Source organism: Oryctolagus cuniculus, chromosome 7 (genome assembly GCF_051225735.1).
Source record: "Oryctolagus cuniculus isolate XC-2025 breed Fujian yellow rabbit chromosome 7, ASM5122573v1, whole genome shotgun sequence".
Classification (NCBI taxonomy): domain Eukaryota; kingdom Metazoa; phylum Chordata; class Mammalia; order Lagomorpha; family Leporidae; genus Oryctolagus; species Oryctolagus cuniculus.
Genome location: NC_142873.1, coordinates 20,407,203 through 20,433,494, shown reverse-complemented (window position 1 = coordinate 20,433,494; position 26,292 = coordinate 20,407,203). Strand labels below are relative to the sequence as shown.

General features: G+C 42.4%; 2 long non-coding RNA genes across 9 annotated transcripts in view; one reads left to right on the top strand and one right to left on the bottom strand.

Moving 5' to 3' along the window:
* Positions 1-23,386, bottom strand: part of LOC149125353 (uncharacterized) — a 72,754-nt gene extending 49,368 nt beyond the window's left edge. Inside the window, exon 1 of the long non-coding RNA XR_016237012.1 lies at positions 23,249-23,386. This is a non-coding gene — a long non-coding RNA (uncharacterized LOC149125353). The remainder of the gene's footprint in view (positions 1-23,248) is intronic.
* A 275-nt stretch (positions 23,387-23,661) lies between these two features.
* The window catches only part of LOC149125352 (uncharacterized), a 59,128-nt gene continuing 56,497 nt past the window's right edge, over positions 23,662-26,292 (top strand). For all 8 annotated transcript variants that reach the window (XR_016237009.1, XR_016237011.1, XR_016237004.1 and 5 more), the window contains exon 1: positions 23,662-23,799. This is a non-coding gene — a long non-coding RNA (uncharacterized LOC149125352). The remainder of the gene's footprint in view (positions 23,800-26,292) is intronic.

The following is a 26,292-nucleotide window of genomic DNA, read 5'->3' as shown; positions in this document are numbered from 1 at the left end:
TACAAGACTGAAACTATTTCCAGATCCTTTCCATCTATGTGGAATTACTAAACCGGGAGGGAAAGTGGAGAAACCAAAGACCTTTATGATCAGGTGTCAAAGGGAAGGGTGTAGACACAGGTTCCAGAATAGCCAGTCTTCAGTGCAAGCAGATGGACCTTCTCACCGAGTAAAAAGGTTTCCTGGGAGAAGTCAGGGAGCATTTCAGAATCTCTCCTAAAGTTAGGAACGTGAAGCCAAAACAATTCAATAGTCTATGTGACCGCTTCTATCATACAGTCCTGGAAAATCAGTGTAGACAGAAGAGATTCTCATTAAAATAAACATAATTTCTCACCCATGAAGGGTGATTAATTTTGGAGGCGGGTGAAGAAAGCACTTAATGAAGCTGTAGGTGTTTAAAATCTCATAAAATAACCATTTTCTCTTCCCCCTTCATGGATGAGCCCTTTTTCAGTTCACTGCCAGTTATTAGTCCCCACTAAGGGTCTGGAAATTACAGTTAATTTGGGCTGCTCCCCTCAAACTCTGAGCTTGGGTGTGGGAATTTTAACAATTCCTTCCGGAGGCATGATAACTCTTCTCACTTGAGCATCCAACAATGAGAATATTCAATTTTACTTTTTTTTTTTGACCCTGTGCTAAATCTGTACAAATGAGTGTTAGGTTTTACATTCTCACTTTAAGATAAATTTTAAATTTAGCATTCACCTAACTCCGTTTCAGAATATATGGTCAGGACTCATAATCCAAGCACCTGCAATGGTTAGCTTTGCTGGTCAATTTGGCCAGGCCATCAAGAACCAAATACTTGGTTAAATGTTATTCCCTGTGCTTCTGTGAGGTATTCTTAAATGTAATTAACGTTTGAATTGTTAGAGTGAGTAAGTAGACTGCCCTTCCAAATGTGGGTCAGTTTCATTCCAAATAGTTGAAAGCCTGAGAAGAAACAAACAAAAGACATGCCCTCTCCTGACTTAGTTCCTTGCATGGCTGGCTTCAAATCGGAATGTCAGCTCTGTCCTCCCTTCCGGCCAGGACTGAAATATCAGCTGCTCTGGCTTGCTGGCCTCTGGACTGGAGCCACACGGTCAGCTCTCCTAGGTCACTAGCTCGCTGCCTCGTCCTGCAGATCTGGAGACGTGTCAGCCCCCATGACTGTGTTAGTCTATTCCTCATACTTTCTCCCAACCCCACCCCTTCCCCACTCCTCTTCTTATTTCTTTGGAGAACCCTGACTAATACAGCATCCTATCATTCTCTCCCAGGAGCTGCAGGAACTGGCTACAAAGAGACAGCAGGAGGCTTCTGACACAGCTTTTCTCTGTTCTTTGCTCTTGAGGGAAATGTGCCACTCAAAATCACAGCTTGCATCATAGCGAACCCTCTGTATTCTCTTCTTATGTTGGTGTACGGTCCCTTTAGTCCCCTACACTGACACACACACAAATACACACACACACTCACACACACACCCCTTCCAGATTTCCTACATCTCTTGACAAATTTGAAACTAGTCAAGTACAACAAAACCAGCTGTATTTCTCAGCAGATATTCTTGAATAATGCCTCTGGAGTATCTCCATTCCTTTTCGTTACTTCTTTTATTTAAAAAATAATACATTAGGTTTGCTTCCAAATGAAAAAGTCAAGGTAGCAGTTTTCAGTTGGACCAAGAGTAAGTTCACCCCTGGATTTGATGGAACAGAGGGGACATGGGTAAGACCTCATCCCATTTAGGGCCCAGGCACAGGAAATAGAACCTATAATGGTAGTCTTCTCTTTTAGATAGTCTCTGGCCCCTTTCAGTCTTAAACCGTTACCCTGGGTAGAGTGTAGAGCTGGTGTACTCTCTCTTCTGAGAAGCACGGATTTTACTGGGAGAAGTGCATGTGAAAGACAATGAGGGAAATCATTCTTTTGAAAATTTACATCTCTCAATAATTATTTTAAAAACCTAATATCTTAGGCAGGCGCCGCGGCTCACTTGGCTAATCCTCCACCTGTGGCTTCAGCACCCCGGGTTCTAGTCCCGGTTGGGGCACCAGGCACTAGTCCTGGTTGCTCCTCTTCCAGTCCAGCTCTCTGCTGTGGCCCAATTGCTTGGGCCCTGCACCCGCATGGGAGACCAGGAGGAGATACCTGGCTCCTGGCTTCGGATCGGCGCAGCGCGCCAGCCGTAGCAGCCATTTGGGGAGTGAACCAACAGAAGGAAGACCTTTCTCTCTGTCTCTCTCTCTCAATGTCTAACTCTGCCTGTCAAAAAAAAAAAAAAAAAAAAAAGAAAAAGAAAAAAAAAAGGAAAACCTAATATCATGCTAGGATTGAGAAATTCATGGAATGAAGTGTCTCTCTCCTCATCCCTGACTTGGGGTGCACTGTGCTTGAGTTTGCTGTGCCCCTCATCCTTCCTTGGAGATGCCTTGCTCATTCTCAGGACTGTGCCTTCTTGTGCTGGAAGTCCTATCTGGAATGCCTTCCTTCCATATCTTTTCTGCATGGATTACCTGGCACCTTACTTAAAAATAAGTTGGAGCTGGCACCATGGCTCACTAGGCTAATTCTCTGCTTGCAGCGCCGGCACCCCGGGTTCTAGTCCTGGTTGGGGCGCCAGTTCTGTCCTGGTTGCTCCTCTTCCAGTCCAGCTCTCTGCTGTGGCCTGGGAGTGCAGTGGAGGATGGCCCAAGTGCTTGGGCCCTGTACCCACATGGGAGACCAAGAGAAATACCTGGCTCCTGGTTTTGGATCGCCACAGCGCTGGCCATAGCGCCCTTTTGGGGGGTGAACCAATGGAAGGAAGACCTTTCTCTCTGTCTCTCTCTCTCTCTCTCTAACTTTGCCTGTCAAATAAAATAAAATAAAATAAAATAAAATAAAATAAAAATGCAGTCAGTGGCTGAACCCACTGTACCATGTTGGCCCATATATGTCTATTCCTTTTTTTAAAATTTTTATTTAATAAGTATAAATTTCCAAAGTACAGCTTTTGGATTACAGTGGCTTTTCCCCCCTCATAACTTCCCTCCCACCTGCAACCCTCCCATCTCCCGCTCCCTCTCCCATCCCATTCACATAAATATTCATTTTCAATTATCTTTATATACAGAAGATCAATTTGGTATATATTAAGTAAAGATTTCAGCAACAAAAAAACCTAAATGAAAGATCTCTGCAAGTGAGATCCCAGTGGAAAGAATGGGCCATCAAAGAAGGAGGTACTTTTCTCTGAAGGGAGGAGAGAACTTCCACTTTGACTATGACCTTGTCTAAATAAGATCAGAGTCGGTGAACTCAAAAAGCTTCCATAGCCTTGAAAATTCATGACAAGAGCCTAGGGTGATTACTGATGCCATAAATAAGAGTGTCAAATTGTTAAGTCAACAACAGGAGTCACTGTGCACTTACTCCTCATGTAGGATCTCTGTCCTTAATGTGTTATACAATGTGAATTAATGCTATAATTAGTACACAAACAGTACTTACACTTTGTGTTTCTGTGTGGGTGCAAACTGTTGAAATCTTTATGTCTATTGTTACCACCAGTTCTGTGTAGTCTTGATTAGTATGGCTGAATTGTAGTAAACTTGTAAATCAGATAGTCCTTTCCAATTTTGTCTTTATTCCAGATTTTTTGGCTATTCTAAGGTCTTTTATTTTCAGATAAATTTTTGTAATTTTTCCAACTTATACAAATAAACCTGCTGGAATTTGGAGTGGACTTGCATTTTATATATAGGGCAATTGGGTAGGCTTGACCACTTCACAATGTTATCTTTCAATTCATGAGTAGTATATTTCTCATCGTCTATTTAGGCATCCTTTAAGATTTCTCAGTTCTCAGTAGTTTTTATAATTTAGATTGTACAGATTTTGGACACAGTTAAATTTACCCCAAGTTATCCTATATTCTTGATGCTACTATAAATGGCATTTACAGTATCCAATTGTTTGTTGTTATTATAAAAGTACAATTGCGTTTGATATTGACGTTGTATTCCACAACTCTACTAAATGTACACATTAGTTCTAGAAGTATTTTGCAAATTCCTGAGTATTTTTGCATAAATGATCACATTATTTGCAAAGATGATAATTTTATTCTTTGCCTGCTTGTATGACTTATTTCCTTCGTTGCCTTATAGCACTGACAAGTCCATCTAGTTCAATATTCAGTAGGAATAGTGAGGACAGGTATCCAGAGAGAGAAAATAGTCAATCCTTTACTATTAAATATGATGGATTTTGTAGATACTCCTTATCAGGTTCAGGAAGGTTCTATTCTCTAATGATTCATAAATTTCTGTCATAAATGGGTATTGCATTCTGTCAAATGCTTTTCCACAGCTGTTGGGATGATAGTTTGTCCTCCCTTCATTATTTTGTTAATATAGTGAGTTAGGTTGGTGGATTTTGTAATGTGAAATCTACTTGTTCCTCCAAATTCAAACTCTGCATTGAAAGAATGGATTCCTTGTTTTTCTGCTCTTTGTTTTGGAGTCTGACTACTTGATCATCAGCATATGCTATAATTGGGATTCTGCCAGTTTTCAGACCTTGGCCTTAGGAAGTGTGAAGTTTCCAGTTTCTGTCCCCAGGAACAATCATGGTTAAAACAGCAGCTGTGTTGTGAGGAAGCCCAGGCTGCACGGAGAGAAGCAGCTTGCAAGCCATGTGACAAGCCACCTTGGAAGTGCATCTCCCAGCCCTGTGAAGCTGCCCAGGAGCAGAACAAGTTATCTACGATCTATTCAGATTTCATAATTATGAAGAAACAAATAATTACTCTTTTTTGAAAACCACAAAGTTGTTAGGTGACATGTTGGGGAACAGTAGATAATCCAATCGCCATTCTTGCATATGGTAGTCATCCCCCACCCCAGGCATCCTCCCACTTGGGATGAGGCCATTTGACAATAGGATATTTACAAAATGATGCATGACTTCTGATGCCCTATGTGACTCCTTGCATTCCATCTGCTTTTACCTTTCTTTGCTTTATATTTAAGATGTGATTTTTTTGACAGCATATATTTGAATCTAGATTTTAATTCACTTCGGCAATCTCAGCCTTTTAATTGGTGCCTTTGGGTTATTTATATTTCACAGGTCTCATTTTTTTTCAAGCAGTTTTAGGTTACAGAGAATTCTCACGAACCCTCTCTATCATTGTAGCACACAATCTCTTGCTGTCAAATCCTGCAGCAGAATGGCATATATGTTATCATGCACAAGCCAACCCTGACACACCATTATCACCCAAAGCCCTTAGCTTGCATCTACGGTTCAATGTTTTATTCTATGGGCTTTGTCAAATGTATAATGACATTTATTCATCATAGCAGAATCATACATAGTAGTGTCTTTGCCCTAAAATCCTCTGGCTCCTATTCTTTCCTTTCTTCCCTCGAACTCTTGGAAATTACTGATCTTTTTAGCATCTCTGCAGTTTTGTCTCTTCTAGAATATCTTATCATCGGAATCATACAGTACATAGTCTTTCCTGATTTGCTACATTCACTTAACAATATTAGGCTATTCACATTTAATGTACTTATTGATAAAATGGGACTTAAGTCTACCATCTCACTACTTATGTTTAGTTTTCCTTACATAATCTTCACTTTTTTTATCTCTCCAATCATTGTTTAGAATAATTGAACAATTTTGACATTCAATTTTATCTTTAACTTGTTTTCAGTTATCCTTTATTTTATTTTTAGTGATACTTCTAGTATTTAAACACATTTTCATGAAACTTATTTACCACAAGCAATACAGAGTATCAGAGTTCCATTTCTCCATCCTGTTTTTGCTTCATTGCTAACATTCATATAATTTCTACATGCTTTTTTTAAAAAAAAGATTTATTTATTTATTTGAAAGTCAGAGTTACACAGAAAGAGGAGAAGGAGAGAGAGAGAGAGAGAGAGACAGAAGTCTTCCATCTGATTGTTCACTCCCCAATTGGCTGCAACGGCCAGAGCTGTGCCAATCTGAAGCCAGGAGGCAGGAGCCTCCTTTGGGTCTCCCACATGGGTGCAGGGGCCCAAGGACTTGGGCCATCTTCTACTGTTTTCCCAGGCCATAGCAGAGAGCTGGATTGGAAGAGGAGCAGCTGGGTCTCGAACCAGTGCCCAAATGGGATGCTGGCGCTTCAGGCCAGGGCATTAACCCTCTGTGCCACAGCGCTGGCCCCTTCTACATGCTTTAAATCCCATGATACATTGTTAGTTTTTGCTTTAGAAAGTCAAAAACCTTTCAACTAAGTTTTTAAAATAATAAAATGGATATATTTTAAAATAAAAGTATTTTTTTGTTTTTTGCTGTAACATTTTTCTTTTAACATTTCTCATTATACATGTCTGCTAATGATGATTTCTGTCAGTTATTGTTTGTCTGACAGCATATAATCTTTTTAAATTCTTTTTTAGCATAGCAAGATTTATTTAAGTCAGAAACCTGCAACAGCATTCAGGAGTTGGGCTCCAAGAGAGGAAAACCCAAGAATCTTGGGAGTCTGTAAGCACAATTTGGGGGAGCAGAATAATAGCTAACAATCAATCTTAGAGGGCAGGGAGAATTCTGGTCCTCTGATGGGTTTTGTTGCCTCCATTTCTGAAAGGTATTTTTTCTGAATATAGAATGCTATATGATTTCTCTGGTTTTCATATTTTGAAGAGATTGGTCAGTTGTATGCATTCTTTCATTGCCTCTGGTGAAAAATCTTCAATTTCATTTTAAAAGCAGCTTTTTCGCTGCTTTTAAGATTTTTCTTGATCCCTGAATCTCATCTGTTTTGCTTTGATGCTCTTATTTTCATCTTCTGTATGATTATCCTACTCAAGATTTGTTAAAAAAAAATTTTTTTTTTGACAGGCAAAGTGGACAGTGAGAGAGAGAGACAGAGAGAAAGGTCTTCCTTTTGCTGTTGGTTCACCCTCCAATGGCCGCCGTGGCCGGCGCACCACGCTGATCCGATGGCAGGAGCCAGGTACTTCTCCTGGTCTCCCATGGGGTGCAGGGCCCAAGCACTTGGGCCATCCTCCACTGCACTCCCTGGCCACAGCAGAGAGCTGGCCTGGAAGAGGGGCAACCGGGACAGAATCCGGCGCCCCGACCGGGACTAGAACCCGGTGTGTCGGCGCTGCAAGGCGGAGGATTAGCCTAGTGAGCCGTGGCGCCGGCGATTTGTTAAAACTTTTAAACCCATTATTCTATAGCTTTTATAATCAAATATGTAAAATTTTTTGTCAGGCAGAGTGGACAGTGAGAGAGAGAGACAGAGAGAAAGGTCTTCCTTTTCAGTTGGTTCACCCTGCAGCCGGCACACCACGCTGATCCGAAGCCAGGAGCCAGGTGCTTCTCCTGGTCTCCCATGCAGGTGCAGGGCCCAAGCACTTGGGCCATCCTCCACTGCACTCCCGGGCCATAGCAGAGAGCTGGCCTGGAAGAGGGGCAACCGGGACAGAATCCGGTGCCCCAACCGGGACTAGAACCCGGTGTGCCAGCACCACAGGCAGAGGATTAGCCTATTGAGCCGTGGCGCCGGCCAAATATGTAAATTTTTTAATTAGTTTATTCAAATATTTTTATCTCCATTATTTCTGATACTCTATTATAGATATTTGTCGGTTTTCCCAAGTAAATTTTAAATTTTAAGTACTGTACTTTTCAGCTAACTCCAAACTACAATTTGCACTTTATTTGATATTTAAATATCTTCCATTTTTCATTTTTATTATCTTAAATTCTTGAAGATATTTTGTGTCTTAAAAAGTATCTTTCTGTAAACTTTGTCATTTACGTTATTCTACTTTTTAAGGTCTATTTATTTATGTACTTGAAAGGAGTGAGAGAGAGAAGAGAAAGAGAGTGGGAGGGAGGGTGGTAGGGAGAGGGAGAGCAAGAATGAGAGTGATTGAGTTTCCATTCGCTGGCTCACTCCTCAAACATCTACAAGAGCTGGGGTTGCCAGGCCAAAGCCAGGAACCTGGAGCTCCATTTCGGTCTCCCACACAGTGATAGGAACTCAGATATTTGAGCCAGGATCTGCTGTCTCCCGGGTGCATTAGCAGGTAGCTGGTTTAGAAGTACTGTAGCCAGGGCTCAAGCCAGCCTCCTGATAAAGTTCGTGGACATCACCAGCAGTAGCTTAGCCTGCTGTTTCACAATGCCTGCTCCTCTGGTTCTATTTATATCCACCAAATTTCTTGCCAGTTATAAGCAGCATTTTCTTTTAAAAACTTTTCTGTTTTTCCAGTTATTTTAGAGAAAGACAGAACTCCCATTTACTTTTCACTCCCCAGATACCCAAAATGTCCGGGGCTGGGCCAGGCTGGAGCCAGGAGTTGGGAACTCAAATTAGATTTCCCATCTGAATGGCAGGGGCCCAATTACTTGACTCTGCCTCCCAGGGTGTGCCCCAGCAGGAAGCTGGAATTGGGAGTGGGGCCAGGATTTGAAATCAGGCGTTCCAGCGTGGGGTACAGGTGTTCCAACTGGCAGCTTAACCAGCGTGATCAGCCATGATCAGCGTGATCGCCATGATCAGCCACATTTTCTTGGTTAATATATCATACCTTGTATGTGTTAGTCACTATGAATAGTACCTTGTGACATTCTGCATTCTGTTTTTCCCTTTAAAGTGTGTGGAAGCTTATTTGCTTTTTCAGGAAAGCAATTTACTTATGAATCAATCAGGTGGATCATTTTCATGGTTCTTGTAGATGTTTCTCCATGTGGATCTTTGACAGCCTTTACTCTGGAGCTGGTTTTGCCTTGCACCGTATACCCAAATGTTTTGGGGTCGCCACTATGTGCCTGAGTTTCACCATGGTGTGTTACTCTGCGCTGTCTTGCCCAGAAAATGCTGGGCATCTCAGCCTTCCCAAACCGCAGTCTCAGACTGTCAGGTCAGGGAGTCTCCTGTGCTCTGTGCGCCTGGTCGAGAGTCATAGTTTCCAGATACAGAAGCAGGTGCACGGGGAGGCTTCCCTCGATTGTTTCCTCGCAGAATTCAGACTCCTGCACCATCTCTCATTCAACATAAGACAGCAGTTCCTTTATATTTCTGTCACACTTTCTGGCTACTAGAGCAAGAGGTGAACTTGGTATTAGTTACTCATGGCCAAGAGCAGGAGTGATCATATACTTTTATCTATAAAGGTGTAGCTTCAAGACATTTCTATGCCCCATTGAAATACATTTCTATCTTAAGAGGCTTTTCTGACAGATTTTGCTACTCAACACAAATTTTCCTTCTGCCTTCTCAAAATGTTTTACAAAATTGATCATAATAATACATCAAATTTGAATTATACTTCAGATTTTTAAGTGCTTCCATGCTCTGTAGAGCATCTCATGAACTTAGAATACAAGGTGTACCTCCGAAGTTGAAGTATAAGTTGACCATGTTTCTGGCCACACCTTCTCTGAGATCATACTTATTTTGGACAGTGCATGAATCTGTCACACACAGTAGCACTATAACCACTCTGTGGTCTCATTGCCGACATACACATTGTTTGAGACACTCTGAGGAGCCCATTGTACCCTTTTGTCATCACCTATACTAACATACAAGGAAGATAGAGCTGAGTGACGTATAAAAAACTAACCTTCTGCGTAAATCAGTTTTTATTTTTGCACCACTGTTGCAGTGAGGTTATTAACTTTTAAAATGTGCAGGAGTAACTGGGTAACTTGATTGGCCAACAATAGCACTAAGCTTGGTATATAAATCTTTATGAGCAAACAGGAAGAAATTCATTAGTCACATTACTCTCCTTTATATTGTTACTCATAAACACGACAGAAAATGTACTTGGGGAAAAGCTTTTAACACTATTCTTATAACATTTTCCCTTTTCCTTTAACTCAATGTAAACATCTTACAGGCTTTCAGATCCTCATTGGAGAAAGAGATTTAATGGGCATTATAATTTCACAAAAACTAAGTATTGAATTTTAGATTTTAATATCACCTTTTTTTCTGACAAAATCAGAAAAAGGATTGCTGATTAAGAAAATTTAAAATAGTTAGCTTCTGTTATTATGATTCAGAAGTGAAACAATAGTTTATTAAGGGCTTAATCTCTTTGGGCAAAAGTTGATGATGCAAAACCATATGGCATCAGCATCGCCTGGAGTGCTGGGGAGACAGGTGAGTGGAGTCACCTCCAAGGAAGCAGAAGTTCATGTTCTAGTTAACGGCATAATTTTCTCAGGTAAACAGCACCCGAATGATGCAAGGACGGGTATAACTCATTATGGTTATACACTGTAACCATAATACACATGTAACAACATGTAAATACACTCAAGAGAATTCGGGGAATTGAGAGATGAGTGAAAACCCATTTGAACAAAACTAATTTCATGGAATTCAGTTTGGGACTAGATCTTCTTATTAGATCTATTAGATCTTATTATTAGACAGGGGCATTTGATGGACATGGAGAAAAGGAGCCTGAGATTCAGTAGGGAGGCAAAGAAAAAAAGACAGAAACTAAACCCTGTCACTTACTAGCTGGGTAGCCATGGAGAAATTACTTCACCACTCTATGTTTCAGTTTCTTCAACTGTGAAATAAGTAGAGGTAATAACGCAGTGCAGTCAAATACCACATCTGTCAGCACAGGCTAACATCTTATTGGGTTAAAGTATAGTTTTTATTTTTCATACAAGAAATATGTTATTCCTCAAGGACCCACACTGAGGAACCAGCCAGCACCTAAAAGGTATTTATTTGTCTTTGGGTCACATGGACAAGAGCATCCTGAAGGGAGATTTCAGGTCAGCAATGAAATTCAGCCTATAAGTGACAAATCTGTAACCCACTGGCCAGACCTCGTCTCTTCTACTACAGCAGGGCCAGGGTAGAATCCTACCATAGGTTGGGTGTGAGAAAAAATAATAATAAAAAATTTTTATTAGCATCAGTTCTTACTACATATGGGTTCTCAGAGGACTGAATAAAATCATACGTACCAAGAGATTAGCACCATGTCTGACCCATGGTGAGTCCTTGGTAAACGTTAGCTTTTGAGATTATGAAGGTTTTAGTAAATGTTCAGGTATATGCTCTTTGATGATTATTTTACCATATTAGTTGTAAGCTGTACAACTTTTAACTATTATAATTATTCACAAACATAGAGGCACTGAGCAATTAAGCAATTTCCCTCAAATTGCATGGTTATTAATCATCTAAGTTGACTGTTAGCAAGGTAAGTTTGGATCTAGATACTATTTTCGCTACACACCATTACCTTTACAGAAGTGCCTCTTCAATGTCATGATTGTGGATTGTGTGTGTTCTCCAGTTCTGCAAGTGAATTCATTCACTTCCCACAAAAATGATACTTAAGAGATAAAAGATCTCTACCTTCAAGTTATCCAAATATCAATGGGAAAGGTAAGTACATAAAAGACCTTGCAAAACTGTGAGATAAATAATCTATCAGAAGATGTTACCAAGTACCATGAAAACACAGAGGAGGCACCATGAGTCCAGAATGAAAGTGTGACAGGGAAAACTTTTTTTTTTTTTTTTTTGACTGGCAGAGTGGACAGTGAGAGAGAGAGACAGAGAGAAAGGTCTTCCTTTGCCATTGGTTCACCCCGCAAATGGCCGCCACGGCTGGCGCGCTGCGGCCGGTGCACCGCGCTGATCCGATGGCAGGAGCTAGGTGCTTAACCTGGTCTCCCATGGGGTGCAGGGCCCAAGCACTTGGGCCATCCTCCACTGCACTCCCGGGCCACAGCAGAGAGCTGGCCTGGAAGAGGGGCAACCGGGACAGAATCCGGCGCCCCGACCAGGACTAGTACCCGGTGTGCCAGCGCCGCAAGGCGGAGGATTAGCCTAGTGAGCCGTGGCGCCGGCCGGAAAACTCTTTAAAAAAAGATTTATTTATTTATTTATTTATTGAAAGGCAGAGTTACAAAGAGGCAGAGGCAGAGGCAGAGAGAGAAAGAAAGAGAAAGATCTTCCATCCGCTGATTCACTCCCCAAATAGCCGCAACAGCGGGAGATGGACTGATCCGAAGCCAGGAGCCAGGGGCTTCTTGTGGGTCTCCCATGTGAGTGTAGAGTCCCAAGCACCTGGGCCATCTTCTACTGCTTTTCCAGGCCATAGCAGAGAGCTAGATCACAAGTGGAGCATCTGGGATTTGAACTGGTGCCCACAGGAGATGCTGGCACTGTAGACAGTGGGCTTCACCAGCTATGCCACAGCGCCAGCCCCAGGGAAAACTTCGTAAGTTGGATTATATCAGGATGAGTCTGCCAGGTCTAGTAAAAGATAGTTGAGTGAAAAGAGGATGGTGTGGAGGCACATATTCCAGGCTGAGAAAGCAATAGTTGCAAAGGCATCTTAATTAGAAAGCAAAACAGAGACCAGGAAACTCAGTGGGTGGCTGTGCTGTAGTATGGAGCAGGAGTGTTGGTGGAAGAATGGCCAGGGCTGACCCTTTTTAAATATACCAGGGAGATCATGAAGGGCTTTCTAAACTGTCCTGAGAGTTTGGATTCTACTGTCGAGGCAAAGAGGATTTCATGCAGGAAATGAATGAATCTGGAACTTTAGAGAACAGCATTTGAGGGGCAGATGTTTGGTGTAGCAGTTAATGACATCCACTCCCTAAACTGGAGGACCTGGATGGTATCTTAGCTCCGCTCTCAGTTCCAAATTCCTGCTAATGTGCACATAGGAGACCCCAGTTGATTTTCCTTATCTTGGATCAGCCCAAACCGCTGCAACCACATGGGAAGTGAAACAGTGGACTGGAGATTTGCAGAGTTAGGCATTTCAATGTTTATTTGAATGAACAGTGATGCACAGATGATCAATTTAAAATAAATCAGAAACCAGGAGGAAATACTAAAGGCTGAGAGTAAAGGGAAACATTTTCCTCTCTATCCATTTTAGTTATGCACATCAAGATTCGTTAACAATGCAAACAATGAAATCCATATTTTATTTTTGTTTTGCTGTGTTTTGATTATTGTTGGTGCACCAGAAGCAGTAACTTTCCAGTAAATAGGCTTTCATTTGATAGAATGCTCCCATCAACTAGGGTTCCCCCTATTTGGAAAACATGAATAAAATTGCTATAAGTAAGTTTTATGTTATGGAATTTAAATGTCTCTTTAATGTTTCTCAGAATGAAGTTATTGTGGATGCATCTGCCCCTCCCTGCCACAGGGCTTGTACTTCTTTAAAGAATGGAAACATTCTGAAAAATATATGAGCATGATATGGTCTTTTGTATATTTAAAAGGAAATTGATCAATCGACCAAGATGTTTTCCCTAGGAGAATTGCTAGGAAGAGACAGTTCACGTGTTTTGCTTTTGAGACGAGCCAGCGTGCTACTGCAGATGGACACTTGCTTTCTGAATCGTCTCCCTGGAAGGAAGTCTCTACTCTTCCGCATTGGAGACCTTTGGGGACCTTCCATTCTGTGAGGCTCTGACCTCTTGCCCCACCACCCACCACTCTATACTGCACATGTCTGCTCTGATCTCAGAATTTCACCAGTGCGGACATTTCCAAATGCTCCTCATATTTTCTTGTTTGAGGCTTTGTAACCCCTACATCACTGCCATTTCAGGCGTGAAATTCGGTCATGAAAGTGGCTTTAAGAGGACCTTGGCCACTTCCCCTTTCCTCCATTCTAACCAGGTACATAGAAACTTCTGCACCAAAACGCCGGAATGAAAAGGTCAAGAGGACCAAAGTACAGGATGCTTTTACATTCTTTTACCATTTTATTTACCATCATTTGAAAATCTCAAATGAATGCAATATTCCTTCTAAAATGTGGGACTGAGAACTTGAATCCCAGTATTCAATAACATGTCTACCTAAAAATCACAAGATGGGTCTGGAATGTTGCATAAAGTCAGAAAATAAGAAAGTGAGATAAAGACAGAAGCTTGTCAAAAAAGGTGACAAGAACAGATCTGAAAGAACTTCCAGTGACCCAACCAGAAACAATTTGAGAAAATAAATAAATACTGATACTGCACTAAAACCTAAAATACAAAAAACTGATACTAAAAAAAAAAACTGATACTAAAACCTAAAATACAAAACAAACACTCATACATCTCAGTGACATAAGTGATTGAATAAATAGATAAATATAGGTGAAAGGAAAATCCTTCCATATAGAATTCTATTTAGGAACAAGAAAATAACCATTATAACGCTACAATAATAATTACTACAAGAAAGATTCCCTGATTAACGTTAAAATTAGTGAGCAGAAGCTTAAGGTTAAAAAGGATATTCAAGGTATCTCCTCTAAAATATTTATTAATTACAGTGGGAAAAGTATTACCTTTTCAGTGAAGAAACCTTGAAGATAATGCCTTAACCAAGTGATCCCTTGCTTACTTACGTACCAAGACATACCAGTATCTGGCACCCACTGGCACTGCAGGTGGAGGCTTAACTTAAACTACAGTGCCTGTTGTGTTTCTCAGAACATTTTTATTCCTAGATAGCTCCCTGTTCTTTTTTTTTTTTTTCTTTCGACAGGCAGAATTAGACAGTGAGAGAGAGAGAGACAGAGAGAAAGGTCTTCCTTTTCCGTTGGTTCACCCCACAAATGGCAGCCACGGCCAGTGCGCTGTGCCGATCCGAAGCCAGGAGCCAGGTGCTTCCTCCCGGTCTCCCATGTGGGTGCAGGGCCCAAGCACTTGGGCCATCCTCCACTACCTTCCCGGGCCACAGCAGAGAGCTGGCCTGGAAGAGGAGCAACCGGGACAGAATCCGGCGCCCTGACCAGGACTAGAACCCCAGGGTGCTGGCGCCACAGGCAGAGGATTACCCAAGTGAGCCGCGGCACCTGCGGATAGCTTCCCTGTTCTACAGGAGAGTCAGTTGCTTGTAACATGCTTAGCCACTTATCTAAAATGTAATTTCCTGTTGACATCACCCATTGTTTGTGTTTTTCCTTTCTGGAGACCCACAGCATGTTTAATTCATATTCTGTGTTCAGCTTTTAAAGAGAATGAAGCTGTTAATACTTCTTCCTTCATTTTTACATGTTTGTTAAATATATTAAGTATCTCCAGTTTTTTCGACCATACTTGATTAAAATTTGAAAGGCAAGGAGATGGAGAAAGAGAGGAAAATATAGAAAGAGATCTTCCATCCTCTGGTTCACTTCCCAAATGGCTGCAACATTCGGGGCTGGATCAGTCCAAAATCAGGAACCAGGATCTCCATCCAGGTCTCCCATGGGTGCCCACGTACTTAAGCCATCTTCTGCTGCTTTACCCAGCGCATTTGGAGGGAACCAAATCAGAAGCAGAACAGTTAGGGCTCTGAATAGGCGCTTTGATATGGGATGCTGGCATTGCAGGTGGTATCTTAGCCTGCTGGCTTAACACAGCAATGAACACATTATTATAGTTTTTTGGTTTCAGGAATTTGTAAGTAGCTTTTAGTCAGCTATGGCTTATTTCTTTCACAACCTTATAGTCAAAGTGTGAGTGTTGCATTCCTTCAAGAATGTCAACAAAGGAGATGAGTTTTCCTCCTGAAAAATGTGTATATGTACGTAAAGCATGTACACTATTTTAGACAGCTCATAGGCCAACTGAAATCACTATTGTTTGATACTGTGTGTGCATGTCTCTGTGTGTGTTCTAGTGTCAGTGTGTTTGTTTGTCCTGATTTGTTCTTGGTGAATCCATTCTAGTTTTTGCCCATCATCATGTTCTACTTAGGTGCTCACAAACCATTCCGTAAGTAACTTGTTGCCAAACTGTGTAGGTTTTGGGATCTATCATTCTCTTTTTAGGATTCACCTTTCCCTTTGAAATATAATTAACTACAATCAGGCCACCATCATGTCCTAAGCATTAGCAGCTCTACTTTTTCTCAGCCCTACATATCCTATTGCAATTGATTTCAGTAATATAACAAGAAATTCATGTAGCAATGATGATTCAGTCAAGTTGACCAGATGTTCTTCTGCCAGCACTTCACTGCTGTCTGATTTCTAGTTGTTACATATCCTACCTTTGGCTTGAAGTCTTTCTCCTTACCACAGGAAGGAAAGCAATGCAAGATTTGAGAAATTATATTCAGAGGCCATGGTTTACATTACATTCTAAATATTGAATGTCATTTTTTCTTTAAAAAAAATTCCCAAACATTGCTACATTTTCCAAACCTTTGTGAGCATTTGCACAAATGTTATTCAATGTTAGCCTGGAGAAAACAGGTGAGTGGAGGAGCAAATAAGGTTGGAGCTAAGGGATTGGTTGTCTTCTTAGGTTACAAGTTCTTATGGGCCTTTTTCTAGTTGACAAGTGCAGAGACATTGAAGAAAGTGGCCATCAATAGAAAAACAGTCCTAATATTTTGTTTCATATACCCAGAGCCTAGATACATCCCAGGACCATCATCCTATAGGAACAAACTATTTAAAACTGTGAAATCCTATTTTCCCTAGCTTTATGATATCACCCCCAGCATTCTGAAACTCCCCCTTGAAATGTTTCTTGGCACAGCAAACGCTGTCTCATACATTTGTTCAGTTAAATGCAGTTGCTTGTTCCCCACAGTGCCCGCCTGCTCTCAGTGCCTCTTCTCTGGATTCTCCACTCAGAAATGCTCTGAAGTGAGCCTCACTCAGATCTGCCCAGTCAGGCAGCTTGCGGTGTCTGTGCCGAAGGATTATCTTCAGAAGATGCCTGTGTCCCTGAATCTTGAGCATATAGTACCGCCTGGCTTGCTGAGCAATCTAGGGAAGAGTCCTTTTCCCATTTCGGTCCAGACTTAAGCACAAGCAGCGCTCCGTTAGCACCCCGGTTGCCAGGTCTCCCACAGAAGTGTCTGCTCCGTTCTCCTCCAGGAAATGTCCAGCAAGCCCTTTGCTCTCAGAATGCTTTGACCCCTCGGAATCTCTTCGGCCTCTTTTTCTTTAAGGTGCTCTTGCTAAAACCATCCCATTTATCCAAAGTGAGTAAATAAGCAGTCTCAAGCAAAGGCTGCGTGCCTAGAATTCCACACAGGTGAACATCCCTAAGGATCCTCTGCCCAGGGCTTCACAAGTGTTAAAATAAAATACAAGGAGACCTCGCCCAGACATTCCCCAAGCAGACAATATCACGTAAGCCAATTAAGCAAAACTTAATCTGATTCACATCAGTGAAAATTAACTTAGACATTCTTGAAAATTCTTCTTTTGATAATCTATAACAAAACATAAGTCAACCTCCAAAAACAATTTTTAAAAATAATTATTATTACCACACGGCTGTCTGGAAATCCCATTATATTACCTAATCCCTGTAAAGGTTAACAGCTTTCCATTATTTCTCTATAAGCCTACCTGAAACAGTTCACCTGTAGCTACTTTCAGGCTTGAAGTCTCCCAGCCCCGTACTTGTTTTTGTTTTTGTTTTTTTTTTTTAAGATTTATTTTATTTATTTGAAAGACAGAGTTACAGAGAGAGGTAGAGACACAGAGAGAGGTCTTCCATCTACTGGTTCACTCCCCAGATGGCCAAAATGTCCAGAGCTGCACTGATCTGAAGCCAGGAGCCATGAGCTTCTTCTGGGTTTCCCATGTGGGTGCAGGGGCCCAAGGACTAGGGCCATCTTCCACTGCTGTCCCAGGCCATAGCAGAGAGCTGGATCAGAAGAGGAGCAGCCGGGACTAAAACCAGTGCCCATATGGGATGCCGGCGCTTCAGGCCAGGGCTTTAACCCGCTGTGCCACAGCACCAGCCCCAGTACTTGCTGTTTTATGCAGCAATAAATAAACTCTACATTTTTCTTGGATGATTTGATTTGACTTTGACAATTCTTAATATCACAGTGGATTCTGAAGAACACCACTGCCCCAAGGCAGGCAAGAACCAGGTGTCCGGGCACATGGAGACCATTGTATTCACTGCTGTTTGCCAACCATGGAGTTTATTAAGCAAGCTCCTTTTGGATCCATGCTCTGTTCTGTGCTTTTGAGCTCTCCATTTGTTCACATAAAAAATTGTTTTCTGCTTGCTTGGTTGAACTAGGTAAAGTCACGCTTTCCTATCCAAAGTCACCCTTTTCTATCTGTGATTTCCGAGTCCCAGGTGGACAATAGTCTCTCTAACTAGACTCCCATAGCTTACTTGGTGTCTTTGGGTGAACAAAGGGTCCCATTGGGCTCCTCCTAACCAAAGCATCTAAAAATTCTCCCCTTAAAACTCTGACTTGTTTAAAAACTATAGATCAGGCCTTTGTGCTTTCCTAGAAATTTGGGTGAACTTTACTAAGGCTAATTTCAAATGCAATGACCACTTTCCGGACTCTTAGCTAAAATAGTCCCTCTTAGAGATGCCCTCGGAAAAAGAGGATAGAAACCTCTCAAAAACAATGGAAGGCACTTTTTGATTGGTATGCAGAAGCTTCTAAAAGCCAAAATGACTCTAAGATAGCTCCTGTACAAAAATCCTTGCAGCATGCTAATGAGAAATCAGAAGCTATACTTCCAACTGATCTAACATGACAGAATTGTCCCCTGTGAAATGTTCTGCTCCTCTCTACCTGAACCCACCGATCCTTTGAAACTCGGCCCTTTCCGCCTAAACTCCCTCACCATCTGGGGTTCTCTAAATTAAGATCTCCAGGCACAGGCATTTGGCACAGCAGTTAAAATGATGCTTGGGGCGCTCATATCCCACATGGGAGTGCCTGGGTTTGATTCCTGGCTCTGCCTCCTGATTTCACCTTCTTGCTAATGTACACACTGGGAAGCAGCAGATGAGTCCTTGCCACCCACATGGCAAATCTGGACTGAGTTCCCTGCTCCTGGCTTTGGCCTGTTGCAATCCAAGCTGTTGCAGACGTCTGGGGAGTAAACCAGCAGATGCAAGGTTTCTATTCATTTTCTCTTTCCTTTTCCTTTTCCTTTCCTTTCCTCTATTTTCTTCTCTCTCTCTCTCTCTCTCCCCCCTACCCCCACCCCTTCCCTCTTTCCCCTGCTTCTGTCTCTGCCTTTCAAATAAATTAGATAAATAAAAAAAGATATTCAAGTGAGCCAATAATTCTGACCTCAGAGGAATTAGACTCTGGTCTCAAGCTGAACTTCAAGCAATAAAATATTTTCCAAGATCTCCAAAGAGCAAACTCAGTTTATAGAACAATTAAAAGTTCTTTTTGGTGCTTTTGATCCTGGACTGACTTATTTATGCCAATTTTTCTACATGATATATAATCGAGCAGATGATCCAAAATGGCTTCAAGTAATTGGTTTGGAGACTACTAGATTTTAAGGACCATTTTAAAGCTACCTCCAGCAACAGAATAAAAAGAATCAGAATATTAGGCCACAGTTCCAGAATAGTAGTTCCTGAAGTTTTTTCTATGAAGATATACTGGACCATAATATACTATTGAAAACAGAAAATTAATGGACTAGTGGCATGTTTCTTAACTTGTTTAGAAGAGATAGACAACACTTTGGTCCCAAATACCTGGGACTTGTATTGCCTTGTGGACATATTTTGTTATAGGCTTCCCCTAAAAAATCTGTGATTTACCAAATAAATATATATTTAAATGGGAAATCCTCCCTCTCACAGATTTCACCATCTTGCTAAACATTTCAAAAGAATGAGAGGAATGGCCGGCGCTGTGGCTCACTAGGCTAATCCTCCGCCTGCGGCGCCGGCACACCGGGTTCTAGTCCAGGTTGGGGCGCTGGATTCTGTCCTGGTTGCTCCTCTCCCAGTCCAGCTCTCTGCTGTGGCCCAGGAAAGCAGTGGAGGATGGCCCAGGTCCTTGGGCCCTGTACCCGCATTGAGACCAGGAGGAAGCACCCGGCTCCTGGCTTCAGATCGGTGCAGCACGCTGGCCATAGTGGCCATTTGGGGGGTGAACCAACGGAAAAGGAAGACCTTTCTCTCTCTCGCTCTCTCTCTCTCACTGTCTAACTCTGCCTCTCTTCTGAGAGGAAGAAAAAGGCTACCAAGCAGAACAACAAAAACCTCATGGCTCTGTACTTACAATTGCTGGAACTTGAATTCAGGTGTTGTTGTTTTTTTTTTTTTTTTTTTTTTTTTTTTTTTTTTTTTTTTTTTTTTTGACAGGCAGAGTGGACAGTGACAGAGAGAGACAGAGAGAAAGGTCTTCCTTTGCCGTTGGTTCACCCCGCAAATGGCCACCACGGCCAGCACACCGCGCTGATCCGATGGCAGGAGCCAGGTACTTATCCTGGTCTCCCATGGGGTGCAGGGTCCAAGTACTCGGGCCATCCTCCACTGCCTTCCCGGGCCACAGCAGAGAGCTGGCCTGGAAGAGGAGCAACCGGGACAGAATCCGGCGCCCCGACCGGGACTAGAACCCGGTGTGCCGGCGCCGCAAGGCGGAGGATTAGCCTAGTGAGCCGCGGCGCTGGCCTTGAATTCAGTTTTAAAGATAGACTCCTTTGGGGCCAGTGCTGCTGCTCAGCAGGTCACAGTGCCATCTGCAGTGCTGGATCCCATATTGGAACACTGGCTCAAATTCTGGCTATGTCTCTTCTAATCCAGTTCCCTCTATATTTTTTAAAGATTTATTTTATTTAATTGAAAGGAAGAATTAAAGAGAGGCAGAGGCAGAGAGAGAGATTGAGAGAGAGAAGGAAGTCGGTCTTCCATCCACTGGTTCACTCCCCAGTTGGCTGCAATGGCCAGAACTGTGTGGATCCAAAGCCAGGAGTCAGGAGCTTTCTCCAGGTCTCCCACAAAGGACTTAGGACATCTTCTACTGCTTTCCCAATCCGTAGCAGAGAGCTGGATCGGAAGTGGAGCAGCGAGGACTCAAACAAGAGCCCATATGGGATGGCCCAGCCCCTACCATTGTGGTCATTTGGGGAGTGAACCAGCAGATGGAAGATCACTTCCTCCTCCTCCCCCTCCCCCTCTCACTCCCCCTTCTTTCCCTCCCCCTCCTCCTTCTTTTTTTTTTTGTTTTTCCACAAGACTTAAGAGAACAGTTTATTGCTTAATTAATGGGAAACACTCTAAACCATGGAATATCTTTTTAGATACATCACTGTAAAAATATGGCAAATTTTCTGATTGTTCAAGACATTCTCAAGTTGTATATTCACATTTGGAAGCTGCATCAAATAATTTATATTTGAGAATCTTTTTTTTTTTTAGCATAAGAAGAGTTACTTATTCTTAACTATCCAAAAGTATTTCTCAAAACTCTTCTTGTGAGCTCTGGCACATATTGACAAACTGATTCTCTCTCTCCTTCTCTTTCACTGTCACTCTGCCTTTCAAATAAATAAAATAAATCTTAAAAAAAACCCTCATATCTCCTACTGAGAGAGATGCTTGTTGTTGCCATAAGCAAAAGAAATATGGGCAAAAAGACTGTTCTCTTTGAAATCTCAGGCTATTAAACTTCCTGGTTGCCCTGTAAGAAGAAACCTTCAACTTCTGGATTCTAGTGAAAACTGTCAACCTTGACAGATCTCTGAGGATTTGCCTAGGAAGATGCTTCCAATAGTTCCTTTAAATCATGATCCAGCCATCCCACTGCTGGGAATATATCCAAAGGAAATAAAAGCAGGATTTGAAAGAGTTATTCCCATATTTATAGCAGCTCAATTTATAATAGCTAAGACATGGAACCAATCATGTCCAACAGCTGGTGACTGGATAAAAAAAAATGTGGTGGAGTATTACTCAGTCATAAAAAGAATAAAATCCTGACATTTGCAACAAAAATGGATGCAACTGGAGATCACTACATTAAATGAAATAGGCCAGACCCAAAATGAAAAATATCACATATTTTTTCTTACTTGTGGTAGTTAATATAGATATATTTCTATAGCTTTATTGGTCTCTGATTATTTTAACATTTTCTGTATGATTGAAATGTACACCTATTCATTTGATTATTATTTATAGACTTTACCTATATTCCTGCAGAATTATGGTCTTTCAGTTCTTGAGCTCTTTAGTGGAACATTAGGCCTTTGACTGTAATGTAAATTAAAGTATGTATCTCAGAAATTAAGACAAGAAAGCAACAAGGGGAGGGAGGAAGAGATGGTTGATGTGAGGGTGGGGAGAGGGAAATTTTTATATTCTTAGAATTTTATCTTTGAAATACATTGACTCTTTCTCTTTGCATTAATATCATATTAACAAAAGAATTGAGAAAAAAAACAAAAGCACAACAGAAAATAAATAAATAAAGCTGAAAAAATCAACAAGGGAAATATAAATTTGAAACAAATGGGTGAATTTGTATTGTTTTGGTAGATACCAACATTAAATGCCACTACTACACATCAAATCTTCCTCAGAGTAATGAAATTATCCCAGTGATGGGAGTTTCCAGTCAAGTTCATGGGTGTTTTCATTAGACTCCTCGTTTGCTTTTCCTGGCCTTTCTGAGAAAGCCATGCCGTTTTGTTTTGAGGAGACCTGGTCTCTGTAAATTCCAGCTTGCTGAAACAATGACCCCAAAGGGGAAATCATTCAAGTAGCATAGATGGAAACAAGCCTGAAAATTCCCTGACGGGTAAGGCCAGGTAAGCCACCTAGGAAAACTTAGTCTTAGTTGGATTATAAACATAAAGGAAATTAACTTGGGCTATTTCTTGAAAATGTTTGTTCTGATAATCAAAAGTCAAACTTTCAGGGCTGGTGCATAGTGCATAGTGGGTAAAGCCGCCACCCACAGTGCCAGCATCCCATATGGGTGCCAGTTCCAGTCCTGGCTGCTCCACTTCCCATCCAGCTCTCTGCTTTGGCCTGGGAAAGCAGTAGAAGATGGCCCAAGTCCTTGGTCCCCTGCACCCATGTGGGAGACCCGGAAGAAGCTCCTGGCTCCTGGCTATGGATCAGTGCAGTTCCTGTTGTTGTGGCTAACTGGGGAGTGAACCAGTGGATGAAAGACCTCTCTCTCTCTGCCTCTCCTTCTCTCTCTGGCTTTCAAATAAATAAAGAAATCTTTAGAAAAGTCAAATTTACATCACCTTTCCCAAAATGGTAAAAATGCTAATTACTATAAACCAGTTCATTGCTATCTGGAAATACCCATTATGATAACCAATCAATTACTGGCAAAGTTGAGCAGCTGCCCCATCTCCACCATATAAGCCGGCCTGGAACAGCCTATCTGAGGTTCCCCAGTCTCCCAGACAGCAATCTGTATCTGCTCTTTTATATGACGATAAACTTTAAAGTTGTACTTGCCAACTTGATGCTTATTTTGGCACAATCAGCCTACCTCTGAAGTCCAGTGTGGAATCAAGATACTCCGATGCCGAGGCTGTGCAGGCAAGTTGTATGGCTCAGTCATGGCAGATTCAGGTCCAAGTAATTGTAGAGCTACGGATCGGCTAGTTTGGCTTCGCTTTTCCAGCTGAGTTGAATTGTGAGCGCTGAACCCTCCTCCACCTGAGGGTCTGGCTCAGCTCAAATGCTTGGCATCTGTGGCTAAGTGAAGGCGAGGCCCCTAGGAGCTTCAGTCCCACCACGAAATAGGACATTGAATTAATGTTGCCACTTTTGAAGGTTTTTTGTTTGTTTGTTTTCTTTTTTCTCGTACTATTTTTGGTGGATCCTGGAAACACCTACACACGGTAACCACCGCCTTTCTCCCACATGGCGGGATTTCTGCACTGCTTTCGTCCCTAAGGAATCCCAGCCCGACTCCCTGAGCTTCCTCAATCCAAAATATAATCTCAGAGCCTGAGTCCGTCTCTCAAGTCCCACGAATCAGCTCCAGCTTGTAAGTGTTAAACCTGTGTCCTCACACAGCGTTTTCTGCTTCAACAGGTAAATGACCTGGAGACATATCTGTACTTTCAATGGCTTCTTAGCATGTCGTACCTTTAAAGAGCGATTGGTCAGAATTTTTAAGATCAGGCCTGAGTTTTTCACAGATGAACAGAAAACAGAAATATCCAATTTAATGTCATGTGGACTTGGATCTTGGTGGTCCTCACTCTGCCCACAGTTAATCATTGGCCCATAAATACCTACTATAGTGTACCCCAATGCCTGATGTCCAGTGCCTGTCAGCTCCTTGGACTTAGAATTAGATGTTTCCAGGTACTGTCTGAAAAGGTATTTTAGTGTTGCTCTAGACCCACCATCTCCCCTCTAGAGACTGTCGAAGTGGGGGTGAGAAGAATAGATGAAACAGGAGTTGTCTGAGCTATGTGCCCAAGAATACCCAGAAGAAGGAAGAGAAGGGGCAACTGGAGGTGTGTTACAAATCCACCTCCAGTTCTGGAAGGGGGGAAACTTGAATGAGTTCTTACTCAGAAACCTCCATATGCCACTCCCCACCCCTATCAGAACTCATGGACCTGTGTTCCAGCATTGTCTGTATTTTCTAGTCTTAATCTGCTAAACCAATAGGACTACTGAAAAGGCAAAGGGTGAACATGAGTTGCATGTTTATCTTCGCGGTGGGTGCTGCTTTCTTTTGATGTGTTATTTGTTTTTATTTTGACCCGGTAGTTTCAGGATTTAAGTTTGTGTCTATCAAATATTTGCATCAAAATAATCTGGAAATATTGTTCAAGCACAGATTTCCTTGCTCCACTCCCAGAGTTTCTGATGCATGTCTGATGCACGTCTAACAAGAGTTCAGTTGATGTTGTTGGCCTATGCACCACACTTTGATTGATTTAATTTAGATTTCAACTATTTATTTGTGTGTGTGTGTGTGTGTGAGAGAGAGAGAGAGAGAGAGAGAGAGAGAGAGAAGGAGAGTGAGAGGAGGGAGAGAGAGAGAGAGAGATCCTATTGCTACTTCCCTCCACAAATGCCTATTAACAGATGGGGCAAGGTCAGCCTGAAGTTGGGAGCCCAGAGCTCCATTCAAGTCTCTCATGTGGAAGGCAGGAACCCAAGTACTTGAGCTAGCATCTGCTTCCTCACAGGTGCGTTAGCAGGAACCTGTGTAAGAAGCTGAGGTAGGCCTCAATTTCAGGCACTCAAACATGGGATGTTGGTGCTGCAAGTGGCATATTTTTTAAAGGTTTATTTATTTATTTATTTGAAAATCAGCATTACATAGAGAGAGAAGCAGAGGCAAGGAGAAAGAGAGAGAGAGAGAGAGAGAGAGAGAGAGAGGATGGTCTTCCATCACTGGTTCACTCTCCAATTGGCTGCAACAGCTGGAGTTGCGCTGATCCAAAGCCAAGAGCCAGGAGCTTCTTCCAAGTCTTCCACATGTGTGCAGGAGCCCAAGGACTTGGACCATCTTCCACTGCCTTCCCAGGCCATAGCAGAGAGCTGAATGGGAAATGGAACAGCTGGGTCTCAAACTGGCGCACACATGGATGCCGGCACTGCAGGCAGCAACTTTACCTGCTGCACCACAGCGCCGGCCCTTGCAAGTGGCATCTTAAGGCATTGCACCACAACACCCACTCCACCATGCTTCTTTTTTTTTTTTTTTTTTTTTTTTTTTTTTTTATTTTGACAGGCAGAGTGGACAGTGAGAGAGAGAGACAGAGAGAAAGGTCTTCCTTTGCCGTTGGTTCACCCTCCAATGGCCGCCGCGGCCGGCGCGCTGCGGCCAGCGCAGCGCGCTGATCCGATGGCAGGAGCCAGGAGCCAGGTGCTTTTCCTGGTCTCCCATGGGGTGCAGGGCCCAAGCACCTGGGCCATCCTCCACTGCACTCCCTGGCCACAGCAGAGGGCTGGCCTGGAAGAGGGGCAACCGGGACAGAATCCGGCGCCCCGACCGGGACTAGAACCCGGTGTGCCGGCGCCGCTAGGCGGAGGATTAGCCTAGTGAGCCGCGGCGCCGGCCTCCACCATGCTTCTAAAACCCTGCCTTCCGTAGTAAGACTTCTATGTACTGTAGCAGAGTATAGCATATGATTATTTGAGAAGAAATGTGAAGCAAATTTCAGATCTGGGTATGAACTAATAAACAAAACCATACAATAGTAATTACTGGGTATTTACCGTCCTTTATGCACAGCATGCTGGGCAGTTGTTCAAATTCAACATATCAGTTTCTCATAAAAGACATCCAAATGGAAAGCAAGCTCCCATTTGTTTCTCTTGGTTGAGGACATGTTCCACAGTGTCGTGCCCCTGCCCTCCATGGACTAGGTTTCCACAGGCAGCCTCCCCTGCATAGCTGCCCTCCAAGAGGTGGCCTTATGCCCCTGCAGCCTGACAAGGATGGAAGCCAAGGATTATTACCCCATCTCAGACAGCTGTGGAAACTGAGGATCCAAGCTGAAGATCAGAGTAACTATCCACATTCATTCCAGCCATCATCCTTTGAGAATGTTTCCTGAT